The sequence below is a fragment of the Cornus florida genome, unplaced genomic scaffold (assembly GCF_030987335.1).
Source record: "Cornus florida cultivar Cherokee Brave unplaced genomic scaffold, ASM3098733v1 CherokeeBrave_3.0.0_Hap2_Chr02, whole genome shotgun sequence".
NCBI lineage: Eukaryota > Viridiplantae > Streptophyta > Magnoliopsida > Cornales > Cornaceae > Cornus > Cornus florida.
This window is the reverse complement of record NW_026775572.1, coordinates 108,139,000-108,165,183: the sequence shown is the minus strand read 5'-3', so window position 1 is coordinate 108,165,183 and position 26,184 is coordinate 108,139,000. Positions and strand designations below refer to the sequence as shown.

The 26,184-nt window shown below is 38.3% G+C and overlaps 1 pseudogene; it reads left to right on the top strand.

The window, feature by feature from the left end:
• The first annotated feature begins 13,120 nt into the window (after positions 1-13,120).
• LOC132297743 (small nucleolar RNA R71) lies at positions 13,121-13,219 on the top strand (annotated as a pseudogene).
• The last annotated feature ends 12,965 nt before the right edge of the window (positions 13,220-26,184 follow it).

Here is a 26,184-nt window from a genome sequence, read left to right as displayed (position 1 = left end):
TAGAACTATACTAGGACATGCTTACAAGGGAGGGGCTTCATCACCTCCCTAGATGGAGGATTAGTTACCCATGGAAGCTTTAGAAGAAGGAAGAAGCTTGGTTGCAACCTCCATTTTCGAGCTCCCTTCCTTTTGCTTCAAGAACTTTATCTTTTTCTCCTCTTTCTCTCTCCAAAAATCTTGCAAAGATGAGATATCTTGTTTGTGTGGTTCCCCTCCTTTGTATAGACATCTCCCTCCACCAAACAAGGCACAGAAACCCACCAAAAGACATCTCCAACCAACCCATAAAGATGGAAATCAGAGATGAGAGAAACAAGGTGCAAGTGGGCTGAAGTGATGGTTCTCGGAGAGGAAACTGCCCAGAGTTCAAGCGCTCGAACTAAGGACTTCGAGCGCTCGAACTAGCACTTCGAGCGCTCGAACTAAGGACTTCGAGTGCTCGAAGTTAGTCAGTGAGCTCTTTCCTCCTAACCTGCTTTGCACAACTTTGGTAGAACAGCTATAACTTTTTGCTTCGAACTCCAAATGACGAACCATTTGAAAATTTTGAAAGTTAAATCGAAGCTCTAAATATGTCATGTTTAAATGGAAATCCAGTTCTCTAGTTTGATCGGTCAAAAATGGCAAGCAAAGTCAGATTCTGCTGCTGCCAGAACTTAGCCTTGAGCACATTGCTATTCAAAGATTTGATAAAACACCATTTTTGCTCCTTTTTGGCCAATGAACCTGAAAATAAATAAAAGCGTGCAAATAAAGATAATTTACAAAGAATAATCAAAAGATGGATTTAACTAATGCAGCTAAGGGCGCTTGAATATGCAATATTCGGCGCTTATCACACCCCCAAACTTACATTTTGCTAGTCCTTTAGCAAAACTAAAATGAAAAACTTAATGAAATGACAACAATGAAAATGCTACCACAAAATCAACTATGGCAAAATGAAATATATACATAGCTCGAATATAACTCGAAACAGACACAGGACTGGAGACGGGGTCATTGAGGAGACTACCATGCATATATGAAGCATTGATACAAAAAAGAATTGGTTAAACACATTTCCATAAACATGCATCAACATCCTAGTCTCTATAAATAACTCAATTGTCATCTCTTGACTGGAAATCAACTCTAGCCTCAGTGAAAGTGGATTGGATTCACAACATGCGGCTTTTACTTTCTTTTTCCAATTTCAAGACACAAGTCTTCAAATCGTTGAATTCCCTTTTAAATGAAGTCCCTAAGGCATGAATTAAATTACAAACAACTTTGTTGCTTGTGGACAGTTTATTTTAACTCAAAAATGATACATAAAATGGTTGTGCAATGTTGAAATCCTTTAAGCTTTCTAACCAACCCGTATAGCAAGCGTTAGGCCAACAACTCCCAAACCAGATGGCTTTAAGGTGCTGAGTGTAGAGACACTCCTAGGGCTTAATAGCTCGAATTGGCAAGGCTACGAACTCCAACGAACCATGTTTAATAAAAATATTTTTGAATGACCGTGCAATGTCTAAGTCTTTTAAGCTTTCTGACCAACCCATATAGCAAGCGTTAGGCCAACAACTCCCAAACCAAATGGCTTTAGGGTGTTGAGTGTAGAGGCACTCCTAGGGCTTAATAACTCAAGTTGGAAAGGCTACAAACCCAAACTGGTCAAATTTATATATATATATATATATATATATATATATATATATTTTTTTTTTTCATACCAAAGGTATCCATCTATTAGGTTCATCAATTTAGATTGACTAGGTCAAGATCACGGTTAATCAAGTTACACGCCTCACGGTTAAGTTTCCAATGTGCATCTGTGCATTGTGAAGCATAAAAGAGTGGAAAATCCAATGAGAATCTAATGGAGACATTTATACAGACTAATTTGAATCCACATGATCATTTTAAAATCACATTTTTTCTTTATTTTCAAAAATTCACAATTGCTTTCATATCCACGGTATTCAACATATGCTTTATCTCTGCCCAGTTTCAAATTATACTGTCATTGCTTAGCAAAAATATGGAACCAACAATGTAAACCAACAATGCAAGTTGCACCCCCAAACTGGAAGGACACATTGTCCTCAATGTGGGAGACAAAGATGGAAAAAAAGAAAAGGGCAAAGGGGATAAAAGGAACAAAAATACCCAGTGGAGCGACGAAGGCCAAGGTTTCCAGCTATAAATAAAAAGCGCAAAATGCGTCCCCCAAACTTGAAATAGGCTACCTGTAAGAGGACATGAAGAAAAAGCAGAACAACGACAAAAATAGTAACAAACAGTAAAATATGCACAGAAAATGGCGAAAAAGAAGATAACAGAAATGCTAAAGGATCTTTATTCATAAAAACATGATTACAAAAGGAACTGAGAGGCAAACATGTTGAACCAAAGCAACTTGTGCATAGCACAATCCTAAAGTTGAAAAGGTAAAGAAAAACACAATTACGAAACAAAATGAAAAAGTCCAACACTGGCAGCTATCTACGGGGCCGGGGGAAAACGGGTGAGGATGGCATTGAGGAGGGATTGAGTCTCATGCCGGTCCTCCTGTGCCATACGACGGTCCTCCACCGCAACACGGCGGTCGTCGGCAGCAAGGCGACGGTCTTCTTCGGCACGGAAGTAGTCCTCCCGCACAGTCCGAGTGTAGTCGGCTAAAGAAAGCTCAAAACGATCCATCCGCTCATGAAGACGGGCAAGACTAGCCCGGAAGAAGGCTTGGTTGGGTGGAAGATCAACAGGAGGCTCGTCCCTTACAGCGTCCTCCGCCATGGGGTCATCCTCAGAAAAAGGAGGAGATGGAGAGTGGGGCAAAGGAGGAGCAGCGAGCCGAGGGTTCCGAGAATGGCTTAGGACATTGGTCCACCGGCGGAGAGTAAAAGTTTGAATCTTTTTGCCCCTTGGTTCATGAGGAGGAACCATGAAGCCTTTGTACTTCAAGAGCTTGATAACGAAGAACGGTAATGGCAAAGGCCGATTTTTAAGACGCTGCTGCCGTGCGTTGATACACTCATCCCAAAACCGCATAAATGTGTCCCAAATGAGTTCTAGGACAGAGAACCATTTGCCTTGGTCCATGGCATACAAGGCTTGCAACATCAGGCCTCGGTGCTCGGTGCTGTGCGCCAAAGGGTAAACATTATGCTTGAGAATGGAGTCAAGAAACCAAACTCGCTCCGGATGGGTGGATTTGAGGGTAAAGCTCCGAGGGCAATGAGGGTCATCCACATTGCAAATGGCAGCGACAACCTGCTCTACAGTTAAAGTATCCGGCTCCTTATATAAAGGGAGATTCTCACGATTGACAATATCATCGGGGCACTCCAGAGGACAGCTAGAGACTACCACCATGTCCGCAAGAGTGAAGGAAAAAGGGATGCCATCAATGGATGTGGTGAGAGTGACCGGCGGCTCTTCAGGGCAATTAAGATTCTGGAAGAAGAGCCGCACCACACGGGGGTAGGTGACCTTGGAAACAGGTTGGCAAATGTGTTAAAGATGCCGGTTAACTAGCTCTGCGACAGCCCATGAAGTGGTGGGATGAGTTTCAAAGACACCCGTGAGCGGGAAGAGAAGCTCATAATTGAGCTCTTTGTCGAGCCAAGGGGCTCGGGGCTGTTCATAAGGAACGACGGGAACATCCTCAGAGGGTCTAGGATGACGGTAAGGGCCTACACGAGACATATGGAGAGGCGAACTTGGTTGGGGAATTTTAGCGAACACCTGGTATGCATAAAGAAAGAAAGGATGTGAGAAGGAGAGGAATCTATGAAGAAACCCAAAAAATTCAGACACAATGCTCTCTATGATAGAGCATAGCAACAAGCACAATTAAACTCTAAAGATTTGATTCCCATACTCCTCAAATGTAATAAGAAAACGACAAAGATTAAAGAGAAAGAGGGAAGAGATATACCTTGGAAGAAGAGTAGAGAAAGGCACCGGTGGAATGAGGAGGAATAATGGGGATGATGGTCATATATAAAGGGATGGATGGAGAAGAAGGAGAGGAGTGGGATGTGGGTAGGAGTTAATGGAGGAAGAGAGGAAGGTGGAAAGGTGGAGGTTGTGGGTGATGGAGGGAGTGGAATGTGGGTAGGAGTTAATGGAGGAAGAGAGGAAGGTGGAAAGGTGGAGGTTGTGGGTGATGGAGGAGATGGGGGAGGTAGGAGAGAAGTAATGGGAGAGAGAAAAGGTGGAAATGGAGGGAGGAGGTCGCGGGTTAGGGAGTTAGAAAGACGCGGGAGAGAAAGAGAGAGCAGATTTAAAAACTGGGGAAGGGGGGTTCGAGCGCTCGAAGTTAGGCCTTCGAGCGCTCGAACTTGAGGCAGTGAGTTTCGAGCGCTCGAAGTGTGCACTTCGAGCGCTCGAAGTTGAGGCAGTGAGCTTCGATGGACTTTCGAGCGCTCGAAGTGTGCACTTCGAGCGCTCGAACTTCAGACAGTAGGCTCTTCACTGAAAAATGAAAGTTTCAAGTGCTCGAAGGTTGGACTTTGAGTGCTCGAAATTTGACCGGTGAGCAAAGCTTGGGTGAAATGACTGAAATTGCCAATTAGCCAACATCTCTTCAATGCATGAATGGAATTTGGAGAAAATTTTCCAATAATGCATTAAAAAAAAAATAGAGGTCATACACATGTGAAGCATTCCAACGATCCAATAAAATTGCCGGATGGAGCTGAAAATTTCCAAGTACGAAAACAAGGGTTGTAGAAGGCCTAAGAGAATCAATTTGAATTGCTGGGCACAATTTAAGATAATTCCAGAAAAGGTTAAATTTTGGCATTCCTTATCAATTTCCCAGAAAATTTCAAAGCCCAGGCAATGAAAATGTAGAGAAGTCTGGAAATAGAAAGAATTGCTTCTTTTGCTATGCTAAATTTAAAGTCAATAGCTAGACGAAGCTAGAACAGGCATCAATCCTCATAAATTGGGTCTGTCAAGAGGACTTCCTCAATTTTTTGGGTTGGGACTATGCTGTCAATGCAAGGCTTAAGCCGTTGGCCATTAACTTTAAAGAGTGATCCTCTTACCGGATCTTGGAGTTCGATTGCTCCATGAGGGAAGACAGTAGTGACGATGTATGGACCATCCCATCTTGACCAGAGTTTACCGGGAAAGAGTTTCAAGCGGGAATTGAAAAGCCAAACCTTTTGTCCCGGGGCGAAAGACTTGCTAACAATGTGCTTGTCATGAAAAGCTTTAGTCTTTGCCTTATAGATTTTGGCATTTTCGTATGCATCATTTCGGATTTCCTCAAGTTCATTCAGTTGCAAAGCACGATTAAAGCCAGCCTGTTTGAGATCAAAATTTAGCCTTTTTATGGCCCAAAAAGAACGGTGCTCTAATTCTACTGGAAGATGACACGCTTTGCCAAAGATAAGTCGATATGGCGACATGCCAATGGGTGTCTTATAAGCTGTCCGGTAAGCCCAAAGTGCATCGTCTAGTCTTAGTGACCAATCCTTGCGGTCCGGTCGAACCATTTTTTCCAAAATGTGCTTTATCTGCTGGTTAGACACCTTTACTTGATCACTCGTTTGAGGATGGTAAGGTGTAGCAACCTTATGGATGACGGAATACTTAGAAAGGACGGATTTAAGATAACGATTTCTGAAATGTGATCCGCCATCGCTGATGATTGCTCGGGGCGTACCAAAACAACTAAAGATGTTAGATTGAATGAACTCGATCATAACTTTATGATCACTGGTTTTGGTGGCCGCGGCTTCCACCCATTTGGAAACATAATCCACCGCTACAAGGATGTACTCGTAGCCATAAGAAGATGGAAATGGTCCCATGAAGTCGATTCCCCACACATCAAAAATTTTAATTATTAATATGGAATTGAGGGGCATCATGTCTCTTTGGGACATGGATCCGAGCCTTTGGCATCTTTCACATGATTTACAGAAATTGTATGCATCTTGGAACAAGGAGGGCCAATAGAATCCGCTTTGAAGAACTTTGTGAGCGGTCTTTTTGGCACTGAAATGGCCTCCACAAGCAAGAGTATGAGAGAAATTGAGAATGCTTGTAGTCTCAACTTCGGGAATACATCGTCGGATGATTTGGTCCGGGCAGTATTTGAATAGCTCCGGATCTTCCCAAAAGAAATGCTTGACTTGGGAAAAGAACCGGTCCTTCTCTTGTTTGGACCAATGAGTTGGAATTTTACCTACCGCAAGGTAGTTAACAATATCCGCAAACCATGGAAGATTTGCATGGGAAATCTGGAAGAGTTGCTCATCCGGAAAAGAATCACGGACAACAGCGAAATCGGACGATTTTTCAATGAGTAAGCGAGAGAGATGATCGGCGACAACATTGTCTGCCCCTTTTTTATCCCGAATTTCAATGTCGAACTCTTGAAGTAAGAGTATCCATCGAATCAAGCGGGGTTTGGTCTCTTTTTTTGATAGCAAATGCCGAAGGGCGGCATGATCCAAGAAAACTATGACCTTGGAACCTAGAAGATAGGAGCGAAATTTGTCCAAGGCATAAACTACAGCTAGCAACTCTTTTTCAGTAGTTGTGTAATTTAATTGAGCATCAGAGAGAGTTCGACTAGCGTAGTAAATGACGTATGGGAGCTTGTCCATACGTTGGCCCAAAACCGCGCCTAATGCATAGTCGGATGCATCACACATGATCTCAAAAGGAAGAGACCAATTAGGCGGTTTCATTATTGGGGCAGATGAGAGGAAAGTGCGAAGTTTAATGAAAGCTTCCATACAAGCTTCATCAAAATTGAATGGAACATCCTTGGCTAAGAGATTGTACAAGGGCCTTGAGACTTTGCTAAAGTCTTTGATGAAGCGGCGATAAAAACCAGCATGGCCAAGAAAAGAACGGATTTGACGGACGGAATTCGGAGGAGGAAGATTAGAAATTAACTCAACTTTTGCCTTGTCCACCTCGATTCCCCGTTTAGAGATGACATGACCTAGAACAATGCCTTCTTGGACCATGAAATGGCTTTTCTCCCAGCTTAGAATTAGATTTGTTTCCTTACATCTTTGAAGTACAAGAGATAAGTTGTTGAGACAAGAATCAAAGGAGGAGCCAAAGACAGAAAAATCGTCCATGAAAACTTCCAAGAATTTTTCAACCATATTGGAAAATATGGACATCATACATCTTTGAAACGTTGCAGGAGCATTGCATAGTCCAAAAGGCATGCGTTGATATGCAAAAGTTCTAAAGGGACATGTGAAGGTTGTTTTCTCTTGATCTTGAGGGGCGATTGCCACTTGGTTATAGCCGGAATAACCGTCGAGAAAACAATAGTAACTTTGGCCGGCTAGCCTTTCTAGGATTTGATCAATAAATGGCAATGGAAAATGATCTTTCCTAGTTGACGAGTTGAGCTTTGGGTAATTAATACACACACGCCACCCGGTGGTGGTTCGTTATTGCATGAGCTCACCCGCTGAATTTTCAACAACGGTGAGACTGGATTTCTTGGGAACAATTTGTGTGGGGCTTACCCACTTGCTATCAGAGATGGGGTAGATGATTCCTGCATCTAACAATTTTATTACTTCCTTCATTACTACTTCCTTCATGTTAGGATTTAACCGGCGTTGAACCTCTCTAGTAGGCTTTGCATCATCCTCCATATGAATGCGGTGCATACAGATGGAGGGGTCAATTCCCTTCAAGTCAGCCACTGCCCAACCAATAGCTTCTTTGTGCTCTTGTAGCACCGCTAAAAGGTTAGTTTCTTGGTCCTTTAGAAGATCCGATGCAATGATGACCGGGAGAGTTTGATTTGAACCAAGGAATACATACTTGAGATAGGCCGGGAGCGGCTTAAGCTCAAGTAGCGGTGGAGATTTCAAAAACGGAACCAGAGGAGTAGTGGAAAGCTGAGGAAGCGGCTCTCTTGGAATTTTCCAAGGGGGAAAATCCATGATAGCGTCGACATCTAGCAGAGAATTAACTTCTTGGATGGATTGGCCAATATCAAAGTTTAAGAAGTTGAAATGAGACATGCAAGTCTCAAGGGGGTCCTTGCTTAGAATGAAGGGGAGAGATTCTTCAACCACTTCATCAATGACATCAACAAGAAAACAATCATCCTCATTGGAAGGATATTGAGTTGCATAAAAGATATGGAGTTTGACTTGCATGTTTCCAAAAGCAATGTCCATCACCCCGGTTCGGCAATTAATTGATGCATTAGCCGTAGCTAAGAATGGCCTACCAAGGATCACTGGAATATACTTTTTTGGATCGTGGACCGGTTCCGTGTCAAGAACCACAAAGTCTACCGGGAAGTAGAATTTGTCCACTTGGATGATAACATCCTCAAGAATGCCTCGTGGATGCTTGACCGATCTATCGGCAAGTTGCAAAACGACGGAAGTCGGCTTTAAATCTCCTAGGCCAAGCTGTAAGTAAACTGAGTATGGAATTAAATTCACACTAGCTCCTAAGTCAAGGAGGGCCCTCTCGATTTTGTTGTCACCAATGACACAAGAGATTGTGGGGGCACCCGGATCCTTATACTTTGGAGGAGTGCTATGCTGAATGATAGCACTAACATTTTCAGTTAACCTCACTTTCTTTGGTAAATGACTTTTAGAAGTGCGCTTTTGAGTACACAAGTCTTTAAGAAATTTCGCATAGGGAGGAATTTGCTTGATAGCATCCAAGAGGGGCAAGTTGATCTTCACTTGCTTGAAAACTTCCCACATGTCTTGAATTTTACAATTCTTGTTCCCAATGTGTGTTGACTCTTGAAAACGTTGCGGAAATGGAGCTTTTGGCTCATAAGAAGTTTCCACATTTGGGTTAACATGTGTGGAATTTCCGTGAATGGTATTTGGACAAGAAGAGCTTGGAGTTTGATTGGAAGAGCTTGAATTTGGATTTCTCAAAGGAGGTTCTTCTCCTTTTTTGTCTCCACCAACCTTGTTGTCAACCGCTCTACCACTCCTAAGGGTGGTAATCGCTTGAACATGCTCATGACTCGGCCCACTCGATGGAAGGGTTTCATCAATCGCATGCATCCCTCTAGGATTTTCAAGTGGTTGAGCAGGAAGCTTACCCTTGTCCTTTTGAAGCAATTGGTTCACAGAGTTAGCTATTTGGCCCACTTGATTTTCGAGCTTAGCTATGGATTGAGTATGAGAATGAACCATTTGGAGAGTAGGTTGCAAAGATGCTAAGAGTTGCTTGTTGGAGTCCTTGATTTGCTTGTTTAATGACTCCATCATTTGCTTGTTTACAGCCACAATTTCATCAGTTGGGTAGACCGGAGGTTGATTAGAGACATTTGGATTATACAGAGGATGGTAGCTTGAGGAGGCTGGAAATTGCCTATTTTGAAATTGAGGAGGGGGCTGATTTTGATGCCCTTGATTTTGGAATTGGGAGTTTTGTGGGGCTTGTTGTCGCCACGAAAAATTAGGGTGATCTTGCCATCCCGGATTGTAGGTATTGGAATAGGGATTATTCCCGAATCTTGAGAACATGGCATGAGCTTGTTCTTCATTTGGATTGGAATATTGCTCCGGTGTGGGACAATCTTCCGTGAGATGGAATGGACTAGTACATGATGAGCATACCGAACTAGCCGATTTTGAGATAATGAAGGAGAGAGATGTGGTGCCATCAATTGATAGAATTTATGAGCTATGGCATCCACTTGGGATGATTCCTCCCTTATTGATTTTAGTTGACACGGGTTGGTGTTCTTTGCATTGGTTAAGGTCGGAGCCCTACGAGAATTATGTTGAAGTGAGTTTTCGCTTAAATTATCTAGTAGGGTCCAAGCCTCATCTGCATTCTTGGACATGAACATCCCGCCACAAGAAGAGTCGACCATGAATCTATGGGGTTCGGTTAAGCCAGCATAGAAAGCTTGCACTAATTGCCATTTTGGAATCAAATGATGTGAACATTTTCTAAGAAGGTCTTGTAGCCTTTCCCAAGTCTCGTAGAGTTGTTCTCCATCCATTTGAGAAAAGCTAAGAATGGAACGCCTCATTTGGTTGGTTTTACTCACCGGATAATACTTCTTAAGGAATTCTTGCTGTAATTGAGCCCAAGAAGTGATAGAATTTGGAGTGAGTGAGTTTAACCAATAGTTTGCCTTATCTTTTAAAGAAAATGGAAAAAGATGCAGATGGAGTGCATTCTCAGAAAAACCTCTCAACCGGATGGTCGAACAGATTTCAAGGAATTCATCATAATGCTTATACGGATCTTCATTATCAAGGCCATGGAAAGATGGAAGCATTTGAATGGTACTTGATTTGATCTCATATTGAGCCGCATCAATGTTTGGCATCACTATGCATGAAGGTGAAGCATATGTAGTTGGGATGAAATGGTCCCTGAGAGTCATTGGCTCTTCATTTGGAATTTCGGCCCTAATTCCCTCATTTCGGGCATCTCCTACATTTTCAGCCATTGTGTTAAATTTAGTTTCAAGCTCTCTTACGCTAGAAGATTCCCTAAGGTTTCGTCTAAGCGTTCTTTCAAGTGAATTTATGTCAACTGGCGAGTCAAGAGTTGGTAGGGAGAACGATCTATGGCCAAACATCAACAATATATAATGCTATCAATGCTACTATTCATCATTCCCAACTCCACATACGATGTTCCCATTCTCCTCAATTAGCAAGACAGAATTTAAATGGCCACGACAAGGACCGATGCTTGTACACGAAATTTAAACAAGATAAGAGCCTCAACCATGGCTTTAAAACTAAATTATTACTAGGGTTAACACATGCACAATATATTACAAATTCGAAACTAGAAGGTCAAAAAACTTACCTGGAGTTCCCTAGACTTACAAATTTGCTAGCGTTCCCTTAGTGAGCCCCGAGTTCCTAGAATCTCACAAACACTTAAAACACAAAGATGGTCAAAACCACACAAGGAAATATTCACAAAACAAAATATTAACAATCAAACTAAAATTAACCCTAAAACTTCGGTTGCTGAACCGTTTCCAGTCCCCGGCAATGGTGCCAAAAATTGATCAGTTGAGTCGATTACAATTATAAATCAACCTTCGCAATAGCTCGAATCATTGTAAAATAGGGCTATTGGCGGGTAAGTCGAACCACTGGGATTGCGCTAATCTATGGCAACCTAAGTGTCTAGAGTCTTTTTAGAATGATAGAGGTGTTCATAGAGGATTTGTTGGTTGTCACTTAAGCTATGAAATTAAAGTGCATAAAGTAAAAGTTTGCAAGAGTTGAAGGGAGATGAAATACAAGTAAAGAGGACTAGGGAAGTGAATCCGCCTCCATCCCTATACACATGCTAGATTAGAGCTAAATTGGGAGAAAACAATATATATATATGGTCATGATACATAGCACACTTGGTTGCTATAATATCCTCAAGAAATTCATTAAATCTGAAACAAGCACAATCCATCAAAGGTTAACATGTTTAGACTACCTAACTAAGGTGTAGCTTAACCACATTCACTTGAATGAAAAACTATCAAGCCCTAGATAAAATGATGAAGCACATGAAGGTAAGAAATAAGCATAAATCATCAAAGGTTTCACCTAAGCAATGATCTATCAAAGTCCTCCAACTCCATGCCATTAAAACAATTCCATGATCTCACTACCATTGTCACTATGAGAGTGCAAGCAACATGATTAAAAGAATAAACTATCAAAGATAGATAATTGACTCAACATTAATCATTTAAATACATGAAGATCCATTACAAGAGGCAAGATACTCTAGACCATGAAAAGACCAAAGATTATACATTGCAATCCCCAAAATAGAACTATACTAGGACATGCTTACAATGGAGGGGCTTCATCACCTCCCTAGATGGAGGATTAGTTACCCATGGAAGCTTTAGAAGAAGGAAGAAGCTTGGTTGCAACCTCCATTTTCGAGCTCCCTTCCTTTTGCCTCAAGAACTCTATCTTTTTCTCCTCTTTCTCTCTCCAAAAATCTTGCAAAGATGAGATATCTTGTTTGTGTGGTTCCCCTCCTTTGTATAAACATCTCCCTCCACCAAACAAGGCACAGAAACCCACCAAAAGACATCTTCAACCAACCCATAAAGATGGAAATCAGAGATGAGAGAAACAAGGTGCAAGTGGGCTAAGTGATGGTTCTCGGAGAGGAAACTGCCCGGAGTTCGAGCGCTCAAACTAAGGACTTCGAGCGCTCGAACTAGCACTTCGAGCACTCGAACTAAGGACTTCGAGTGCTCGAAGTTGGTCCAGTGAGCTCCTTCCTCTTAACCTGCTTTGCACAACTTTGGTAGAACAGCCATAACTTTTTGCTCCAAACTCTAAATGATGAACCGTTTAAAGATTTTGAAAGTTAAATCGAAGCTCTAAATATGTCATGTTTAAATGGAAATCCAGTTCTCGAGTTTGATCGGTCAAAAATGGCAAGCAAAGTCAGATTCCGCTGCTGCCAGAACTTAGCCTTGAGCACATTGCTATTCGAAGATTTGATAAAACACCATTTTTGCTCCTTTTTGGCCAATGAACCTGAAAATAAATAAAAGCATGCAAATAAAGATAATTTACAAAGAATAATCAAAAGATGGATTTAACTAATGCAGCTAAAGGTGCTTGAATATGCAATATTCGGCGCTTATCAATTCCTCTAACTATGATTATAATGATTGCCATAAGGATTGTTCCCTTGATTAACAAAAGTTGCATTGACTTGTTCATGATGCCCATTTTGCACATGTCCATGGGGACAATTGGAAGTAGAATGTAAAACACTTGAACAAGTTATACATGTCTTATTGGATGCATGATGGGAATGGTTAGGGACAAAGGATACTTGATTTGCCGAGGTTTGGTTAATCAAGAATAGATCAAACCTTTGAGATAAGGATTTCAACCCGGCGACTATTTCATTAGAATGGTCAACTTGATGTAAGCCAACACTCTTCCTTCTGCTTGAATTCCTACCATTCTTAGAAGATAAAGTTCGATGCAAGGAATTTTCACTCATGCTCTCATAAAGACGCCACACGTCATCCTCATGCCTATCAATATAATAGCCACCCATGGAAGCACCAACCATGCCCTTATAATTGTTCGATAAGCTCTCAAAGAAATATTGAACTAATTGTCATTTGGGTATGTCATGATGTGGACACTTCCTAAGCAATTCATTGAATCTTTCCCATACCTCATGGAATGTTTCCCCATCCTCGTGTGAAAACTCTCTAATTGAGGTTCTCATAGCATTGGTCTTAGAAACTGGATAATACTTTTTCAAGAACTCTTTTTGCATTTCTACCTAAGAAGTTATTAAAAAAAAGGTCTAAGATTGTTAAATCAATATTTTGCCTTATCTTTAAGGGTGAATGGAAAAATTTTAAGCCTTAAGGCCTCTTCTGGCATGTCCGTGTATCTCACGGTGGAACATACTTCAAGAAACTCATCCAAATGCTTGTAAGGTTCTTCACTTGGAAGTCCGTGATAGTTAGAAAGCATTTGAATGGTTTGTAGTATGATCTCATAGGGGTGTGCTCTAAATGGTGGCAATTGAAAGCATGTGGGTGCATTGTATTCATTAGGCACATAGTGATCTCTTAAAGCAAGGGGAGGATTAGCAATTGGAGGTGCAACATGGGCACCTTGATTGCCTTGAATGATGGGAAGTGGTGGAGCATAGATGGGCCTTGGCATTCCCAATAGAACTTGGCCTTGTTGTTGTGGTGGGTGAACAAATGGCCTCGGCATGTCTAATGGTACTTGCATGTTATCATGATGCACATTGGGGTGGAGGATACCTTGTTGGTCTATGTGACCAAGGTCCTCCACATAGTCCTCATTATGTCCTTCCATTGATGAAATGGATTGACTAGAATTTCCTCTTCCCCTAGGGTTTCAAACAACGGATTCAAGATGAAAATTAAGAGGGACAAGAGTAGCTTTCAGATCTACGACCATACATGCACAACAAAAGACAACAAGCAACAAGTAATGAACAAACACTTCACCTTCGTAACCAATCAATAATCAACAAACTTCCTCCACATACAATGATCCCATACTCCCATGCTATCAACAATATGCAAAGAAAAGTAAATTGCCTCCACGTGGGCTCACGATTTATCTAAGAATTGAAATACAAGCCTCCATGCTGGCCGAAGATTTAACTAGAGATCAAGTTAAGAAAGAGCTCACAAAGGGTCCTTTAGTACTTCAATCCAATTTTTAATTTTAGCCTTGCAAATTTTTTTAGATTTCAGCTTTTTCCTTGCTTTTGTTTAGCTCCTTGGTTAAAATACTCCTTTGCTCACCTTCTTTTCATTGCACCTAGTCAAAAAAGAACCAACACAATAATTGACCAAAATTAAAACAAAGTAAAGACACGATCAAAAGAGTACTAATTCTTAACTAATTCCACAAATACGATGTTGCCTTCAATCAATCCCCACCAACAACACCAAAAACTTGGTGGTTTCGGGGCGTCGCACCCCAAATCCATAGTTTGTACACCAAAAGATAATGGTGTAGAGCTATGATGAATGTGGCCAAGTTTTACATTTAAAAATTGCCACTATTACCTTTCACTAAAAATATAGTTAGGGCGAGTAGGGATCGTCCCAAGGGATTGGTAGGTTGTATTAGGTTGTGAAATCGAAATTAGGGTTAGTAGGTCAAGTGATCAAAAGATTGGTTGGTGGTTGAATTACACTAAGATGTAATTTAAACTAAAGTAGGCAATTAAATGTAATGGAGAGAAAATAAGATAAAGATCTTGGGGTTTAGAGATCACTACTAAGCATAGTTTTTTTACACCCTTAATGAATCATTAATGAGGGGGAAAACATGTATTTCAACATAGTGTGTGTGTGTGGATGTTTCAATAAGCATTGATGACAAATTAAGCATTTATTGTCTAAGCAACATGGTGGATAGCACAATACATCAAACTAAGCCATTAATCCTTTCTTTAAGCTCACAATCCAAACACATCACATGGATTGTCCTCTTATTTAACACCTAAACTACAACTACACTACAATTAAGCTGAAGACATGAAATTAAACTAATTAAACTAAGGGAGAGGCACAATCCACCAAGAAATGAGTATAAACCACCAAATAAGCCACAAGAGTATTGCATTAAGCACTATGTCTTGACAATCTCTAGATCTATAGCATTAATACACATAGACATACATCAATAACACAAGAAATAGAGATAAACACATGAACATCTATTCTAGCATACGTAGACATATGGATAGAATGAAATGATCAATCGGAAGCATTAAACCACACAAATCAAGTGTCAAAACATGTTTCACAATACAAATCCCCTCAAAAATACATAAATCAAGATGTAGAAAGCATGCTTAGGGCTAACTCTAGCCCCAAGAGGATATCTAGCCACTCATGGATGGTGTCCTCCAACCTTCAAGGGCTAACTCCATGGTAGAGATTGCTCCTCTTCTTGGTTGATGGAAGAACTCCGAGCTTGTGTCTCTAGCCTCCTCCTTTCTTTTCTTCCTCCCTAAGAATATGGAAATTCTGTCTCTATCTACTCTCAAGTATATATCTCAAAAAGTGGCTCATATTCCTTATATAGGTAGGTTAAATATCACCCCAAATGAGCTGGGCTCGTACACCAATATTCCTTCCAATGATTGGATATGAGACAACTTTTAGTGAGCTGGAAATTGGATTTTCTCGGGATTTGGGAAGTTGGATCGATCGAACTTGCGGTGAGATCGATCGAACATGGCTGAGATCTATCAAATTTAAGCTGGATCGATCCTCTATGGCGGCGCCTTTTTAGATAAAAACAAATCTGAGATATTTTGAAGATATTTTTGGGAAAGAGACAAATGTGGTAGGTAGGGTGGTACAAGTGGATAAGATGGAATCTTTCCGATCGATCGGAATAAAGTTGGATTGATCAAACTTTGTGGGATCTTTGGATAGGGACAAGAGAGCTTGGATCCATCTTGGAATACTGAGATCGATGAACTTTTGATCGATCGAATATTTTCTGAGATCGATCAAACTTGCTGAATTTCCACCACTTGTTTCCTCAGGCTCCCACTTTGCTCCTTTCTTTGATTCATCTCAAGATTGCTTCAATTATGCTCTTATTTAGCTGAGTTAGCTTATTTTGGAGATAAGTACCTGAAAATGGAAATAATACAAAATCAATCTAAAGCGGGAAAATAAGATAGATAAAGGTTTTAGAATACCTAAGCTTAAGGGGTTTAAATGCGCACTTTTCAGCGCTCATCAAAAGGGAAAAAACCAAACATGGAAGTTATGCAAACAACAAGTTAATGCAACTACCAAGAAAGTAAATCTACTCATATAAATAAAAATCAATTATACATGCAGCACGTCTCCATGTAAGAACAAAATCATGTCACTAAGTACAGTAACAACATGGCATCTCTAAGCATATAAATAAGGCATGTTAATGCCACACAACGAGAAAGCAAATATGGACACACTTCCACCTACTCATGCATCACAGTATCATAAATCATACTAATAACATAGTAGTAAATAAAATTGCAGAAGATAAAAATGATGCAACAATGAACACTATGGACATCGTGTCCTAGAGCATCTAGGAAAAAGGAAAGACCAGTTCTAACCATAAATTGACTCCAAAAACCAATGCGATAACCACCTGTCTCAAAACAAACGTGAGCCCTTACCACAATGGTAAGACTCTAACAATCCATCTCTGAATCTAGAGGTGACACTACAAGTGACACTAACAGTGCTACGTTCTTACTACCCAAAACATCAATCAATCGACTTGATCCCAAAAGCGTCATCACACAAGGAAAACTCAAAGAAAATGGCAACCATAACCATACCAACAATAACCAAATCAATCACTACGACTAATCTCCAAAACAACCATCATTACCATCGATCAAAAGGACTATGCCTATCAAAACAAAACCATCATTAATTCCATCTAAACTGCACTTGTAGCTAGCCAGTACGGTAGCATGATAGTGCCATGCACCCGCCCACAAACATACTCGCCTACGAAAATTACAATCCCAGAGGAATCATCCGGAACAACCAAGGATCCTAAGAGGTCCCTGGCCTCATCATGGCGCAAAACCAACAAATCCAACACCACTGCAATGCCAAAATGACTCACCTCATGAGAGCCTAAACAAAAGGTGTCTCTCCAACTGTCATACCCCCGGATTTCCGAATGCGGGTTGGCCAGGCCTACGCCCGAATACCTGAGGATATCAAAACAAATTGATAATAAACGAACACAGAGTACAAAAGAATAAAGAAGAATAAATAAAATACTGACAAAAAACTAAAATGATAATCTAATAATAAAACTTATAATATATTTCCATTAGTTAATAAACTCTTCTAATACAACTGATCCTCTAAAATACAACTCGAGAATCCATACTGTGTGGACCCCTAGAAAATTCAAACGAAACCAATGACAGCAATAACTATCTAAATCAGGAAACTGAATCATAAAGGAACTCCTATGTAGCATCAGAAGGATGAAGTAGACTAATCCTCGCTCAGCACGAACAACATCTACTCCTGATGAACACCTAAAAAACAATGGTGGGTCAGGCCCACAAACAAGTTCTACTCTACTGCAGTCCAAGTAGAGATCCGATACACGTATACATCCTAGTCAATCCAACAGTAACTAGTAATCCGTATGTATATATATACACACACACTAAAGGAACCTCACTAGACTATAGGGTTGTCTCAATCTGAATAGTAGGCAACATGCAAAACGCACATACAGTGGGCATGAGTACCTAAACCTACCAGGTACACAACTACAGTATATCTAGCTACACATCTCTGGGGATAAACGCGCCCTAACCACTGATCCTAAGACTCAAGCTCAAATCATGGTACCATACTTATATATATAAAATCTAGTAACCATCCTATCTAGTATAAATTAATCCTCCATAAGTCATTCAACTTGTTCAGCTGACCTGACTTGAATATAAGTAGGACTTAACATTTTAGTTAATCCATTCCCTTATAAAATAAATTAATCCTCTATAAGTCATTCAACTTGTTCAGCTGATCTGACTTGAATATAAGTAAGACTTAACATTTTAGTTAATCCATTCCCTTATATAAAATAGGTAGGACTTAACTGATAAGTTAATCCATCCCTAGAATGCCACCGTTCCATACCAGTGCATTAAACCACACAATCCAACAATTGATGTAACGATTAAGGAAATACATCAAACAATCCAGAAATAACTATGATAATGTGATATCAAGTTATCACAAAATAAGAATGACTTATTATTTATTTAAGCTTCCTATATCATATGTCCTACACAAACTGAATCTTATACATGATGATATTTTATTATACCGTCAAATAAGCATTCTCCATATCCAATTCATCCTACACATTTAATCTTAATTGCTAAAACACTTTAAAAGATTAAATCCATTCGTTTGTTTAAAACATTCAAATAGAAAACATCATTATGATTGAGTCTATTTAAATTTATTTAAACCCAAACCTAGTTCCTATTTAATGTTCAGGAATCCTAGGCATGTTTCTACGTTCCATCATTTTACAGATATGAAAAATACATAATGTAAACATATAAAAATTGACACCGGAAATCACATCAAAATCATGCATTTATCAAAACATAACACAAGAACAGATATAAATCAATTTCATAAAACCTATGTTCTAATCCAATTAAACATGCATAATTATTTAATTTTATGTGTTTAATAAATCCTGGAATTTCCTAGGCATGCATAGAAACACGAATCAAAGGGAAAGAGTTAGAAGAAGAACTTGCCTTAAACTTTCGGATCGAAAGTTAAACTTCTTCTTCCTTGATCTTCTCTCTACAGGATTTTTTTCCTCCTTCCTTCATTTTCCTCCTTCCCTCTCTAACTCTCTCTCTCTAGAATATATCACGTGAATATTTCTAGCCCCTTTTACAACCTATAGCTATATATTTATAGGCTAAATAAAATAACCCTAACCCTTTTCCCAATCCAAGTCAACTTAAAAAAAAATATATTAAAATATTAAAAAGGTAAGTAAAATATGTTACGTATATAATTTATGTATATATTTATTAAATAAATAAATTATACACATCCCATTATTTATTAATGGATTATCCAATAATACTTAATTTACCATAATATTATTAAGTAACTTAAAACATAACACGTATCAAATCTATGTATATTTTTATTATTTAAATATAAAACATATACATCAGATTAAATATTACTACCCAAGTTACCATAAAAGTAATTAATAAATTATTTTCCCTTTTATATATATTAAAAAGGTAAGTAAAATATGTTACGTATATAATTTATGTATATGTTTATTAAATAAATAAATTATACATATTCCATTATTTATTAATGGATTATTCAATAATACTTAAGTTATCATAATATTATAAGGTAACTTAAAACATAACACGTATCAAATCTATGTATATTTTTATTATTTAAATATAAAACATATACATCAGATTAAATATTACTACCCAAGTTACCATAAAAGTAATTAATAAATTACTTTCCCTTTTTATATATGTATATAATATATATCTATATATATACATACACAACTATCCATGGGTAATAATCCATACACATCCAACCTCCTATCCAAGTAGTCCATGGGACCCAATTGGTTGGCCCATTACTACTAACCATAACCATAAAAGAAAAATAAAATAAAATAATAAAAGAAAAGAAAATATTTAATTTACAATTAATCAAAACACCATTTCAGCACATAATCTAATTAAACAATTAACACATAAACAAATACAAATAATACACAGACACATAATCAAATAACCAAGTAATACCTAATTCAATTAAACACATAAGTAATTAGTCAAATAATCAATTAAATAATTAACAATACAATTAAAATAAATAAATAAATACCGAGACTATCCTTTTAAAATTAGGGGTATTACATTCTTCCCCCCTAACAAAAGGAATTTCGTCCTCAGAATTCGCCCTTACTTTCTTCCATTATGCTTGGAAACTGTGAGCGAAAAACATCCTCCTATTCCCAAGTAGACGCAACCTCACTATAAGGGCTCCACTTAACTCCAATATACCAAGTGGTATACAGGATTCTTATATTTTAAGAAACACAATAATCATACGATGTGTAGGTTGTATCAAATAACAACGTAATCCTCTCATGTCGACAAGGGAATGATCTACATACCTCCAAGTGCCATAGAATATACGCACAAACTCCTATACACCCAGCGCTAATAATTTGGTAACGCTAATTCAGAGGCGACTGCCTCAATTACGAAACACAATCTTCTAAAAGTCAATGTAATAAGTAAAATTGACCTTTCTCTAAAAATCGCCTTTCTTCCTACATAGAAAATAGAACGAGCAAATTACTCCCTGAGAGAGAAACTCTAGTATACGAGTTCAACTATTTACAACATCTTACTGTTGCCTCCCAACAGCACGCTGTTCAATACAAAGGGAAGTATCTCTTTTCGACATATTTTTAAATGAAGTCGAGGTCTGATTGTACAACTCTTACTTCCATTTCCAACCAACAAATGAGAGGTATGCATTGTGAAAGATACAAAACCTCCAAAGTTGTCACACTAACCTCCTTGTGCCAACAATATCACAGACAAAATTTCGACAAGTGAAGTAAACACTTCCAACTATCCATGAAAATCTAGGATATACGCCTCAAACATATCCTTTATGGTCTAATTTAATCTCTCGATTAATTCATTCGTCTATAGATATGAAGTAGAGCTGCTGCTCCAAAATCTTCATAAAGCTCCTTCAAAATAACACTTTGCACCCACTAATATGGACATCCACATGCTATAACACCACTATCACTGAACTATAGAACTACTATGAAGTTCTAAAATAAGCATCACTCAAATTTATGTCCTCAAGCGATCTTTCTCAATCCACCACTCGGATTCCATATGAAAAATTAAAATTTTAAATCAATGTCGATCCTTCCTACCGACCATCACTTCTGTTTAGTTCAACTTCCATATTTGTTATAGGAAGTGGCTAAAGATTCCTACGATATCCGATGATCAACTTTCCACCTTTGTAGCAGGTTTTACACTTAGGGCAATTATATATGCATCCTTATCCGTATCTGTTCACCAAAATCGACATTTGATGTCATGATGTACCTTCTAACCGTCTCAGCACACCGAGAAAAATTATAAACTTTCCAGCTCAATCGCCCGATCGTCATATCACTATTTATAGAAACTACTAAATCCTCCTCGAGTACCTTAAACTCCATCTGAGTAAGGTAATACCGTCTCCAAGGTCAGCTCCAATATTCAAAGTTGACATTCTTAACTACCGTAGTAATAACAAGTGTTATTATTACATTTGCTATAAATCTATCTGATAACTCCATAACTAACCGAAAGATTTAAATATTCTATCGTTTGTTGAGAGCATCCATTTACATCATTGCTTCCACCAGATGGAACTTGATATAAAGTGTGAATCACCACTGTAATCTATCTAAACCGTCTCGTGATACATTATATGTGACGACCCTAGTTTTTAGGCCAGCGTGTTCTATGATGAACCGAAGATTGACCCAATAACGGATCCGATATGCGGAAGCAAAAACAGAAAACAAGACTCCAAGAAGTCAAAATGACCTTCCATGAGGTCATGGAACTCAATGAGAACAGACGCGGAAGCAAAAGACCAAAAATATGACAAATAAGCCCCTAGGGGCAAAATAGTTATTTTTGAAAACTGTGGACTCGAGTGCCACCGAGCACACCACTGGAAGGACAACGAAAAACTAATCAAGATGGACTCAAGAATCACTTGATTCGGAGTCCGAATGAGAAAAATATGAAACTCCAAAGTTTCATAAAAATCACATTTTTGGGTTTCAAATCAATGCAGCAAGGGTACTTCGCAAGAGGTAAAAAGGTCTTTTCAGATAAAATTGGATGCAACTAAGCATACCGTTAGATAGACCGGGAAAATTTAATGAATCTAGACTCAAGAATCACTTGATTTGGAGTCCGGACGAAGAAGATATGAAACGTCAAAGTTTCATAAAAACCAACTTTTGGGTTTAAAATCAGTGCGGCAAGGGTACTTTACAAGGGGTAAAATGGTCTTTTAAGATATAATTTGATGCAATCGCGCATACCATTATATAGACCAGCAAAAACTAATAAACTTAGACTCAAAAATCACTTGATTTGGAGTCGGGACGAAGAAGATATGAAGCCTCAAAGTTTCAAAAAAAACAATTTTCTGGGTTCAAATCCAGATTTCAAAAAAAAAAAATCTGGTCCTGCCCAGATTTTTGGACTTCAAATGTGGTATTGAGGGCTTAAACCACATTTTTTGGCAAAAAGTTGTGAAACACCCCCCCCCCCCCCCCCCCAAATCATGTTTTCTACATGGCCATGTCAAGAGAAGATTTTATTTTACAAGTGAAATACCCGAAATGCCCCTTAGAGCAGTACTTTTTCCGGAAAAACCTGGAACGACCAGATTTTCCAGATCTGCGAGTTGTTTTCGGCATCAAGATGATTTTTTTTGTAAAAACACGAAGAAGAAACCCTCCCTAAAATCACGTTTTCTACCCAAATTGCTAACGAAAATAAAAAATAAACACTATGAAGTACCCAGAATGCCCCTAGATCAGAAAAGAGCAACAGGATTAAAAAGCTGCTATATGCATAACAGAAAACTGAACTTTACGATCAATTTTCGGCACCAAGATGACCTTTTCTGGAAAAACACGAAAAAGAAAGCCCCCCTAAAATCACGTTTTCTAAGCGACCATATTGAAAGAAGAAAATAAAACTGAGGTGAAAGGTCTATAATGCCCCTAGATCAGAATATGCAAAAAAAATGCGAAATGAATTCACAAGAGGCTCAAAACACAAACGATGAGGTTTTGCCCAGAAGCGACTATGCACGCAAACGTAACTTACCTATTTAGATGCGCTACAATGGTCCATGACTTAAAAATATAGCCGATGCAAAATCCGACCCCCCAACTGGCAAAAAGGCAAAAATGGACTTGGAATAGAAAACATGGAATCCAAAAATGCAAAACGGGATCAAATGACCGTTTGGCCCTTGGCCACACTTCATACAAGATTAATAAGACCCTATGAAAGAATGAAAATGGAATTCCCACACCCGATGCAACCATGGTGAAGCAATGACTTGCGATTTTTCAAGGTTTTTATAATATTTCATGAAGTTAAAAAGTTGTATAAAATACAATACACATGTCATTGGCCTCTAGCCTCATCTCATACATATCAAATACATTGAAAGGAGTGTACTTAAGTACACATTACATACATGGAATCAAACATACATATTTTGACATATAAGTCTACAAAATGACATTACGTGCTAACATTTGCATGAAATGGAAACTTGAAAGCTACTCGACATCCAAGGAATACTAGGCTTCACGAACCAAGTCTTCGTACCTGAAATATGCCCCAGTATCATAGGGGTGAGTAACATAAAGCTACTCGTAGGAGATGAGCATGCATCGACCTAGCATTTTACAAATTTATCACCTTAAGGTGAAACATGTTAAAGGGGCTCATGCCACCTAACGTCTATGTCCAAATGAGACTCGGGGAGCATCCTGAGCTACCTTAGAGTCTAAGCAACAAGAATCATGATATACATACGTGTATGAAACGAATCATGGTTGGGATAATCTAAAGAACACGACAAGAAGAATGTTTGAGCATATATTAACATGAATTGCATTTTCAATACAATTGAACTAGGTCTAGAGTAATCCATACAACATAACAAAAGCATATTTGAATACAAGTTAACAAGAATCACATTATCCATGCAATTCAATAACAAAAGAGCATGTTATACAATGCAACAAGGTTTAAGTTCTTAAAGCCATCAACTTAGAATCTAAAGCACAAAATAACAGTAGTGGTTCATGCCACCTAACGTCTATATTATAAATGAATCAATAGGATCAATCCTAAGCTTTATTAGAACGTCAAAACACGATTTTCAATATCGATGCAGTTTAACCAACATTGGAACTTCCAATACAACGCATAAAGCACAATTTCGCAAAGCTAACATCCTGTAACTTAAAATGGAATGACAAATAAGAAACAACAAGTTACAACATCATCTAGTTATCAACTTGAAAATGAAATGCGAAATCAAACAAAGTGGATACTCAGACGTCACGCCGGATCAAACCGACAATATATTTACTTTAGGGTTACTAGCCCATGGGTAACCTCCCTATGTGCGCACTAGACTATATATAGAGGGACTATCCCTCATACTAGAACCACGTCCTAGCCATAGTCAAACAACGACATCCCCAAGTTTCCAAAATCAATAAGTTGTGCAACAATGCATATATCAACAGGAATATGCAAGATAATCAACTATCTACTAAGCATAACCAAATTTGGAAACCTATAAAATACATGCTCTAAATCCACAACTAATATGATATGATAAATGTCGAATCTTCAGTGTGCGATTCGTTACACGCTATGCATGAAAGATGTTAAACACGAAGTGTGCAAATCATTACACAAGGCAACAATATATTCAATAAGGAAAACATATTCTCAAGAATACAAACATAGCAACTATGTTATCCAATGTTCAAAACATAACCAAATGAATATACAACAAGTCCAAGTCCATGATTTGAATATAGAAACCACTTCTAAAACACAACTAGATCGTGGAGCAAATTGATTGAATTTAAATAGATAAACACAATTAAATTCTCTAGATTTTCGATTCAATTTCAATTAACCTCAATTTAATACATGTTAAAGGGCATGGCAAGGTCATCACCTATATCCATTCTAAAACTCAATTAGGTTGTTAGAACAACAAAGTAGAACTTTAATTAAAACATGCTAATTTAAATCCCAAGGTTCTAAAACAACTTCAGATAGTCCCAATTTAATATATACTAGTAAACAAGTCATGGCCAATACAAATATCAAGCTAAGACCTTAATTAAGCTATTGAGACCACAAAATAGATTTTAATTAATTCTTTTAATTAAGATCTCTAAATTTTCAAACTTAACCAAATGCTCTCAATTTAACATATGTTAGAGAATATGCCAAGGACTAATGTAATATCACATTACAAGTTTATTTCACTCAATTTAAGACTATGTGACTTAACGTTTCACTAAAGTTAAATATAAATTAAAAGTTGCAATTCTCATGCAATTAATCCCAATTTAATATATGTGAACAATCACACCAAAGCTTAATTTTCTAGCATGCCACAATTCAATTCCAAGTTGTATATCACCATGAGGATTAAATCTTAAACAAAGAATTTAATTAAATGAAAGGTTTGAAAACCTAACCGAATATTCTAAATCAAACATATGTGAAGCTATATGGCATGTAAGTCAAGAATATCAAGTCGGAATTTAAATAGAGTGAATAGTGCACTCGGGGCAAATTAATTAATAATTACTAATTTTCAAAACACCTCCAATTACTTTCAAATTCAACTATGTTGGAGAGCATGCAAAGGCCTAATTTAATATGCTAACACATATTAATTTTAAGCTAGTTAAGGCCATGTGAATTAATCTTTCACCTAAGATAAATATTAAATAAAATCTTTAATACTTATTCAAATGTTCCAATTTTAATACATGACAATGAGCATATCAAGGGGCAATATAAAATCATGCTACATGTTTAAACCAAGTCATGAGCAACCGGGAAAATTAGATCCCGTACAAGAAAAATAAATAATAAAATCTCTAGATTTTATATTTAATCATACAAACAAGTAGTATAAGCATCACAAGGATGCTATATAACAAGAATTTAAACCTAAAACATCTCCTACCTCAATTTGAGATGAAAATCCCAAAGGCCCACCAAAATGGAACGGCTCCGAATCCGACGAAACTACTAGGTTTTGTCGGGGACAACGCCGTGAACATAACCCCCATGAAAGCCCTATCAAAATCATAACTTGACCTCAAAACTAAACTCAAGAAATGGTCAAAACTGAATTCTAATAAGGGGGAAAGGTAGAGCACGGCGAGGGGAACAACAAACGTTAAGGCCGAAGACTTTCCATCAAGGAAAAGTGAACCAAAAGAGGAGAGAGAA